This window comes from Mustelus asterias, chromosome 25 (assembly GCF_964213995.1).
Source record: "Mustelus asterias chromosome 25, sMusAst1.hap1.1, whole genome shotgun sequence".
Taxonomy (NCBI): domain Eukaryota; kingdom Metazoa; phylum Chordata; class Chondrichthyes; order Carcharhiniformes; family Triakidae; genus Mustelus; species Mustelus asterias.
Window position 1 is genome coordinate 10,607,809 of NC_135825.1, and position 10,366 is coordinate 10,618,174.

The following is a 10,366-nucleotide window of genomic DNA, read 5'->3' on the forward strand; positions in this document are numbered from 1 at the left end:
TTGTAGCGAGACTGGGCTTTGGATTTTAAGGTTTCACATCAGGAGATAACCTTCAGATGCAGACTTCAAAGCCACATATCGTAAAGCTATTTCACCCTCATATATTGCTGCGACTCGGTTATGGACCAGGGTTTGCTGGACTGGGGCAGCTAACAGTGTTTCCTTTCTTCAGCACTCTTCAACCAGAAAGAGTTGTGTGGCATTACTTGCTGGAAGTGCAAGGTCAATGGGGCAGCTGGGATCACAGAGAATAGCAGGGACAACTCTCCTTCTCCTCAAACAATGAGATGTTAGGGTTGAGAAAGAAACAGCAGAACGATGGAGAAGAAAATAGTGTGAATTAAGCTCAAATCAGGTAGAGAAAGATAGAGGGGGAAATGAAAGATTGGACTAAGAGAGACAGAAAGAAAAAAAATAAGAAAAAAGCCATTGACAGTCTTCACAACATAGAACATGGGTCAAATCTGGAACTCTACACCGAACAAAGTTTTGATTTTTCGAACAATGGAAATCGTGTTGACCTGTCTTATAGAATTCCCAATCTGGTATTGGGACAGGAGAACATAAAACATCTTGTTATACATAAAATCATACAGCGACAGATTGGAAAGCATTTGATTTATTTGAATCTTATCATTGTCCTACTTGTCTCACCCTTGTCTTTGACTCCAACCATGGCCCCCCTGTGACCCTTTCCCAAAACAACCACCATCCCCCACCTGACCCCCAGCCTCAACAAGTCACTGCTCCAGTGGCAAAGGTGAGCATTGTTGGGCAAACAATGGGCATTTTGTGTAAGCAAGTACTGTACGATAGGCAAAAAGAATTCGAAGGCCACAGTTTGTACAATGGGTGATACGTGTATATACAATGGGAACCATGAGAAACTTCAAAGTAGGTTGACAACCATCATAAGGTCAGGAGTGTGGATGTTCGCCAATGATTGCACAATGTTCAGCACCACTCGTGACTCCTCAGATAGTCCATGTTCAAATGCAACAAGATCTGGACAATATCCAGGCTTGGACTGACAAGTGGTAAGTAACATTCACGCCATGCAAATGCCAGACAATGATCATCACCAATAAGAGACAATCTAACCACTGCCTCTTGACATTCAATGGTGTTACCATCACTGAGTCCCCCACTGTCAACATCCTTGGGGTTACCATTGACCAGAAACTCAACTGGACTCACCATATAAACACAATGGCTACAAGAGCAGGTCAGAGGCTAGGAATACTGCAAGGAACTCACCTCCTGACTCCCCAGAATCCGTCCACCATCTACAAGGCACAAGTGAGGAGTGTGATGGAATACCCCCCGCTTGCCTGGATGGGTGCAGCTCCAGCAGCACACAAGAAGCTTGATATCATCCAGGTCAAAGCAGTCCACTTGATCTGCACCACACCCACAAACATCCACTCCCTCCAACACCGACGCTCAGTAGCAGCAGTGTGTACTATCTACAAGATACACTGCAACAATTCACCAAAGATCCTTAGACAGCACCTTCCAAACCCACGACTACTTCCATCTAGAAGGACAAGGGCAGCAGATACATGGGAACACCACCACCTGCAAGTTCCCCTCCAAGCCACTCACCATCCTGACTTGGAAATATATCACCGTTCCTTCACAGTCACTGGGTCAAAATCTTGGAATTCTCTCCCTAACGGCATTGTGGGTCACCCACAGCACGTGGAATATAGTGTTTCAAGAAGGCAGCTCACCACCACCTTCTCAAGGGCAACTAGGGATGAGCAATAATGCTGGCCTAGCCAGCGCTGGCCATGCCTCACGATTGAAAACCTACACATTGGATGCTCAGAACCACTCACACAGGGCACTATGGGCATGCAAATTAAGTTAGCTAGTCCCCCTGACACTAAGGGGCAATTTAGCATTGCCAATCCACCTAACCTGCATATCTTTGGTCTGTGGGAGGAAACCGGAGCACCAGAAGGAAACCCACACAGACATGGGGAGAATGTGCAAACTCCATACAGACAGTGACCCAAGCCGGGAATTGAACCCGGGTCCCTGGCGCTGTGAAGCAGCAGTACTAACCACTGTGCCACCATGCCACGATGTGGGGATGCCGGCGTTGGACTGGCGTAAACACAGTAAGAAGTTTAACAACACCAGGTTAAAGTCCAACAGGTTTATTTGGTAGCAAAAGCCACAAGCTTTCGGAGCCTTAAGCCCCTTCTTCAGGTGAGTGGGAATTCTGTTCACAAACAGGGCATATAAAGACACAAACTCAATTTACAGAATAATGGTTGGAATGCGAATACTTACAGCTAATCAAGTCTTTAAGATACAAACAATGTGAGTGGAGAGAGCATTAAGACAGGTTGAAGAGATGTGTATTGTCTCCAGACAGGACAGCTTAGGTGGATAGGTGGATAGGACAGGTTAGGTGGAGTGGCCAAGCTCAATTGCCTCATATTATCCAATAGTGTAGGTTAGGCTGATTAACCATTGTAAATGTGCAAGGCTACAGGGATAGAGTGGGGCGACGCCTGGGGATGCTTTTTTGGAGAGTCGGTGCAAACTCGATGGGCTGAATGGCCTCTTTCTGTACTGCAGGGATTCTATGTTTCTATTGTACGAACACTCAAATTAGAACTGGTCAGCCCAGTGTTTATCTTTGTTCGTGGATCATTAAGATTATTACAGTATTCTATACAAGAAGGTCATAGGCACAGTTCCCACCAGTCTGAAGCGCATTAGTGCTAAAACAATTTGAAAGCAAGTTGGTGCATTATTTTATTGGAAGAATCAATTTCCATAGCTGTCTGGAGGAGAGAGACAGTGTTAGTGAAATATTGGAATGTTCAGAGTTGAAGGTGTCTACTGGGGACATTAAGATGTCTTTAAAAAATTTCAACATGTATCTTACTTCATTCTGTGAGTTTTTATGAACTTCTTTTGTTTGTTAAACTATTTTCAAATCATGTGGCATGACTGGTGATTAGGGCAGCACGGTGGCACAGCGGTTAGCACTGCTGCCTCACAGCGCCAGGGACCCGGGTTCAATTCTGGCCTTGGGTCACTGTTTGTGTAGAATTTGCACATTCTCCCCGTGTCTGCGTGGGTTTCCTCCGGGTGCTCCGGTTTCCTCTCACGTGCTGAAAGACGTGCTGGTAGGCGCATTGGCCATGCTAAATTCTCCCTCAGTGTACCCGAACAGGTGCCGGAGTGTGGCGACTAGGGGATTTTCACAGTAACTTCATACCAGTGTTAATGTAAGCTCACTTGTCATACAGATAGATAGATAGACAGACTGACAGACAAACAGACAGACAGACTCTCTCCAGTCAGTCCACAGGAGTACGTTTGACCTTATACACTCCTTGTAAATCCCCAGCTTTCTCCCCCATCCTCAAAGCGAAAATGATGGAGTGGGAAAATATTCCAGCACAGAAGCAGATCATTCAGCCCAACTGGTCTAAACCCAAGGTTACTGGCCTAATCACAGGGCTGGCAGCTCCAGAGCCTCGGCCGTCCCACCAGGAGATGTTGGCACTGTTGAGATAGGTTCTGAAAAGGCAAGGATATCTCAACATGGAGGCACAAAATGTTTCAGAGGGGGATGGTTATAGCCCCTCGAGTTGGAGGGGAAATCCTTTCCAGCTCGATTATTGGGACTTAAAGGACACCTTCCCAGACTGTGGCCCCCCTCTTTGAGGATGGGTACCCTCTGACACAGATTAGCCCCATGACTGCCGCAAGAAGGCCACCTCCATGGAATCGGCAGCTTCCCCCCTGGAGTATGGGGCAGCTTTGTTGCTGGTAAAATCAACTGTAAATAGGGCCTTAACTATTTAAAATTGCCTTCCCAACTCTGTACTGAACGCTGACAATCCAATTCCCAGGCCATTCCTTGGGAAACATGTCTGGAGGCGGTAATGCATCGGTGAGCCATGCTGACATAGCTGACATGCTGAGAGGTGGCATGGTTGCACAGTGGTTAGCACTGCTGCCTCACAGCTCCAGGGATCCAGGTTCAATTCTGGCCTTGGGTGACTATCTGGAGTTTGCGTGGGTTTCCTTTGGGTGCTCCAGTTTCCTCCCACAGTCCAAAGATATGCGGGTTAGGTCGATTGGCCTGCCTAAATTGCCCCTTAGTGTCCAAAGATGTGTAGTTAGATGGGTTAGCCATGCGAAATGTGTGGGGTTACGGGGATAGGGCGGAGTAGAGGGCTTGGGTTAGATACGCTCTCGGAGGGTCGGTTCAGACCCAATGGGCCAAATGGCCTCTTCTGCACTGTAGGGATTCTATGATTCTATAACATGGTTTTCCTATTTTCCTGCGTGCGTGTGCGCGCGCACACTCACGCACAAACACACACACACACGCACACACACACACACACACACATGCGCACACACACACACGCGCACACACCTCCCTCCCACCACCCCCCCCCCACTTCATTCCTGCCACTAGAGGGCGGGGAAAGTTGAACCCATTGGGTTAAGAGGCTGAAGCTCTGGGAGGAGATTGGAATGGGTGGTCTGGGTTCATGGAACCATGAGATTGGACGAAAGACAGTGAAGACCAGTGAAGACCCTGTGGGAGATCAATAACAGTCTAGAAAACTATCGTTTGGTCTTTGTTATAGCCCAACAGGAAATAGATGTCAATCAAATGGTATCCAGTTTCAGTTAGGACTGTTGGCACTTGCAGTCTTTCATGCGTTTGGTTCAGCGTTCCAGTAGTTTACCAGTTGCTAAACTGCTTCTCTTTACCGAGCTCATCGCAATATCTTCCCCGTGGCTTCTTGGGATTAACAAATGTTGTCAGCAGCTGTTCATTCAGCTGCTCTGCTTCTGTCGTCTGGATTCTCTACCCGTTTCTTTCTGCCTTTTGACTTCTCTCTTCCAACGACACCCTCCCAAAACCATCCTCTTCACTTTACCATCCAACCTCTCCGTCCCTTCTCCCTGCCCCGTGCTTTAGTTCCACTCTCCTCCTTTTTGTAAAGCCCTCTAAGATGTGCTTCCTTCCATCTGGAGGGTTGGGGGAAGCACAGCAAAATTACAGCTTATTGTTGTCGAGGTCCCTGGCTCTTTCAGATCCGTACTGAGTTAGCTAGCCTCAGCACAGGACGCAGTAAAGTTGCTACATATTGGCCTCCGCACACCAGGTACAAGAAGAGGGTGGGGGGAAGGAAATCAAGTGGGATATGAACAAATACTGCAGATGTTGGAAATCTGAAATAAAAACAGAAATGCTGGAAATACTCAGTTGATCTCCATAGTATCTGTGGAGGGAGAAACCGAATTCACTGTTGTGAGTTTCTGGCTCCCTCGCAACGGGTTTTCCCGCGACGGATGGAGTGAGCCATTGGCCGCCGGGGGGATCTTCCGGTCCTGCTGAAATCTGCCATGGCTTACCTGCCCCGCATCCAGGGAATCCGCTGAGGCATAGGGAGGGAGAGGTCGACTTCAGCGAGGCCGACTAGAAAATCCCACCCAACGTTTTGAGTTCAATATGACTCTTCTTCAGAACTGATGACTTTTTCCGAAGAAGGGCCCGACTCAACCTGAAACATTAACTCGGTTTCTCTCTCCCCAGACGCTGCGGAGATCTGCTGAGTGTTTCCAACTTTTACTTCATAATTCGTTGAGCACGGCTTCAGGAAGGTGGATCTCCTTTGACGGGCATTTGGTTATTAAAGAAATTCATGGAATTTGGGATCGCCCCCACAAGTGGAATTGAGGTGGAACATCAGCCATGTTCATACTGAATGGTGGAGAGTGGGCGTGAAGGCTGAATGACCTTTGCACTACGCCCTTTTTTCTTATATCCTTAGTTATGAGTTGCTTGTGTCTATCTGAGCAGCAAAGGTATATTTTGCTTTCATGTTGAATTTAGAATAGAATAGAATAGAATCCCTACAGTACAGAAGGAGGCCATTTGGCCCATCGAGTCTGAACCGATCACAATCCTACACAGGCCTTATTCCTATAAACCCACACATTTACCCGGCTAATCCCCCTGACGCTAGGGTCAATTTAGCATGGTCAATCAACCTAACCGCGCACATCTTTGGAGTGTGGGAGGAAACCAGAGCTCCTGGAGGAAAGCCACACAGACACGGGGAGAATGTGCAAATTCCACACAGACAGTGACCCGAGGCCGGAATTGAACCTGGATCCCTGGCGCTGTGAGGCAGCGGTGCTAACCACTGTACCACCTTGCTGCCCCACGGTGGCACCAAAAAGCACCATCACTGGAATCTTCAAGCAAAGCTTTGTTTTAAGTTTATTTATTAATGTCACGAGTAGGCTTGCATTAACACTGCAATGAAATTACTGTGAAAATCCCCTAGTCGCACCTGTTCGGGTTACACTGAGGGAGAATGTAGCATGACCAATGCACCCTAACCAGCACGTCTTCCGGACCGTGGGAGGAAACCCACGCAGAAGTGGGGAGGACGTGCAGACTCCGCACAGACAGTGACCCAGGCCGGGAATCGAACCCGGGCCCCTGACGCTGTGAGGCAGCAGTGTTAAACACTGTGGTGCCGTGATGTCCACGTTTCCGAGCAGAACGTCAGGTTTTTCTTTTAAAACAGATAATCAGACACTCCCGAGTGGTTTGATTTCTGCAGACACGGCCAATCAGATGGAGTGGGGTGGTTGGAGGGGGGGGGGGGGGGTTTAGTGGGCGGGGGGCAGGACTGAATTTCTGCTTCCGCCCACCCTAAACCTGGAGCAGTGACAGGTCTGATTCAAAGCTGCTCATTTCAATAAAACTCACAAACTGGACTCGCTGTGGTGACGTGGGTGGCTGATTGTATAAAAGGGGCTGTGGGGAAGTTGGAGTGAATTTCAAATGCAGAAACCCAGGCACTCAGCATGCTCCCTATGTGAGACCAAGAGAGAGAGAGAGAGAGAAAGATAATCGGTGTGCCTGTCCAAAATAGGACCTTTTAGCTAAGTCAAAGAAAAGAGGTCCCTGTGCTCAGGAATCTTCGCTACACCAGCGACCCATCTGTGATAGCGCACCCCAACGCACGAAGAGGTTCAGAGCACTCGCAGATTCTTCAAGAGAACTGACCATTTCGACAGCTTTTGGTATGTATTTCTGATCATCACCATTTTCTTAGTATAAAGTTTTCTTTTTCATCTTATTGACAATGGCACTTGCCCCAACTCCGATTTACTGGCCCCGTAAATTATTTCTGGTGTCTAATCTCAGAGTGGGCGAGGGGGAAGGAGGGGGGGGGGGGGGGGGGGGGGGCTAGTTTTTATTTTTAAAGATTTCTACATCTTTCTGTACTATCTACGGAAGCGATTACTCTGGAAATTTCAATTATTAAGCCGCAGAGTATTTCACAGAAGCAAAGGATAAAATGAATCTTCAAATCCGAATCAACTTAATAGATGCTCTCTTTATGCCAGCATTTGAGAAAGATTGGTTACTCTGGTCTGAACAATAAGTACTTGACAAAATGATCAAGTACCAGGGAATGGAAGCTAGTATCTTTATGGTCTTCTTTCTAATGACCCTTCCCAGTTTCATGACATTCCTCCTCCAACCTCTTTTGGCTTTAGAGAGGTGACATTTTACGTCGAATATTGTTGAGGTTCCAGTACGCTACGTCCTTTGTAAATTAGAGGAATTATCTTAATTAGTGGCATTATTAACAAATGTGTGTTAAACTCAAATGCATCAGTTCTACCTTCTGCTAAGGTACTAATCATTCTTAGAGTTCTTTATTTTACACGGCCATGCACTGTGACCTGGGCTGCACAGTGCTGAGACACTGCTTAGCCATAATGTAGCCCTTTAATTCTGGTCCATGCACAGTATCAGTTCCTCTGAAGGCCAAAAAACAAAGAGTAAAACAGGGAAATGAGAATACTGATCTGAACTGGTCTTGTATACTTTAAAATGGAACACCAGTAAAATGGGTAAATGGGAATACTGGTCTGAACTGGTCTTGTATACAGCAAAATGGAACACCAGTAAAATGGGTAAATGGGAATACTGGTCTGAACTGGTCTTATATACTTTAAAATGGAACACCAGTAAAATGGGTAAATGGGAATACTGGTCTGAACTGGTCTTGTATAGATGAAAATGGAACACCAGTAAAATGGGGAAATAAGAATGCCGGTCCAAACTGTTTTATTCGCTTCTGGTTTCTGGGTCTCTCCCCCACCACCCCCGCCCCCCACCCCCCCATCCCCCCAAAACCCCATCCCAGTGTCATTGCCTTGGTAGTACACCAAGCCCCCTATCCCATATTCACAATTCTGGTCACAACCCTGCCATCGCTCTCACAACTCTTGCAGCACCACTTTGCCCCTGCTCGTACAGACCCCGATAATTTTCCCCACAAGAATCGGTCACCCTGAATCATACAGAACCGAGGGTCAACTCCTGGTTTGTTCGTTCACGGTTAACCAACTCCAGCCATAGTCGGGCTGCTGCAGTTAGGTTGATGTTCCTGGGGTAGAGGGGGCATCAAAATCAGCTAAGTCTCTTTTCCCCCTATCCTTGTTTGGTGACAGTTGCTGGACAGAATACGTGAATAAGAACGGGAGTTAGGCTGAGTGGTGATGCCTTTCATTTCAAACAGCCAAAGTACAAGAAACCTGTGAAACTGCAGGAGTCAACCCCTTCGGCAGAGAAATAGAGGAAGTGTTTGGGTGGTGAGGTAGAATATAAACACATGGAAGATTTCAGCAGTGACAGATGATGGTCACTATACAGGAGGTAAAGGTAAAAAGGTAAAGTCACCATAGTCCCAGAAGACCACAGGCTGCTCTCTCCTTTGAGGGAGAGAGCTGACTGGTGGTGATTTAACCCGAGCATCACCACACCTTGGGCGAGGGGCAATGTTAAGAAGGTGGGTCTTCATGAATAACCTCAGCCGGTACAGGAATTGAACCCGTGCTGTTGGCGTGGTTCAGCAACGTTGAGACCTTTTCTTGAAGGCTGTTTTTCAGGCAATTCTTGTACCTTGTTGGATCAGTAAATTTAACACCTCCAGAGTAGTTTCATTAAAGGAATGGGCAATCATCATTTGAATATTTTCAGCAAGATAAAAATCTATCAAGTGAGGTTCTTTTTAAAACAAAGGTAATTGGACAAATGTGATATTATTCCTTCAGTGGGTTGGTTAGTCCTGTGTACAGATCCCTTTGTACCTTTGACAGGGGCATGGACTAACTGAGTGGCGGAATAGGCACAAGGGGCTGAATGGTCTACGCCTGTTCGAATTGGGACTAAGTGACAGGAAAGTCAATTTTGTCGCAAGCAAACGTACGCCCACACTCATGCACACCTGTGCTGCAAAACTGACATTGCCAAACGAGGTTGAGGAGGATTGTCAGGTACGGGGAATAATCATTGGAACCAAAGGAGAATAAGAATGCCCTAAAGACACTCACATCCAGTCAAGTGTTTATTGCATTGTTGTGACCAGAGTAATAAATCTTTTACAAATGTTGGCAAAAGGAGGCATTCTATTAATCTGATTCAGAGAATTTGACGATTTCATGCTGAAATGAGTGTCTTTTGATGATAATAGACATGCAATTCAAATCTGACTCATTCCCCATCACAACCTTTCCTCTCTTTATTTTATCCTATTTTAATCAGTGCTCCTGTGAGGTTTTCCTTCTTTGTTGCAAAGCGCTAAAGACATCACTCTATACGTGTTATCCTTCCCCCTAACCCCGCACTCTGTGAGTCATGGCTGCTTTAAAATCAAGACTCACTGAATCATGTCGTAAGCCTTTCCCATGACCTCAGAGTTGAAAGAATCCACACTTCATCCCTGCACCAGCAGTTCACAGGCATCTTACCAGCTCATAATTACCTCATTCACTTCTCTGCTCTTCCTTTCACCCTTGGTGTCCTGCTCTGTGGACCTTAGCTCTTCACTGACCTTCTCAACAAAGGAACAGAAGCAAGCATCGACCTGTTTTGCGTTACCTCGTCATACAAAACACCAGGACTGCAGCTCACCACACAGCCCGGCTGCCACAACCAATCCTACACAAATGATTGGCACGGTGGCACAGTGGTTAGCACTGCTGCCTCACAGCACCAGGGACCCGGGTTCAATTCTGGCCTCTGTGTGGAGTTTGCACGTTCTCCCTGTGTCTGCGTGGGTTTCCTCCGGCTGCTCCAGTTTCCTCCCAGAGTCCGAAAGACATGCCAGTTAGGTGCATTGGCCACACTAAATTCTCCCTTAGTGTACCCAAACAGGCGCAGGAGTGTGGTGACTAGGGGATTTTCACAGTAACTTCATTGTAGTGTTAACGTAAGCCTACAAATAAATAAACAGTAATAATTCTTCATAAAATGTCTGCTTAAAACTGGTGCACTGCAATC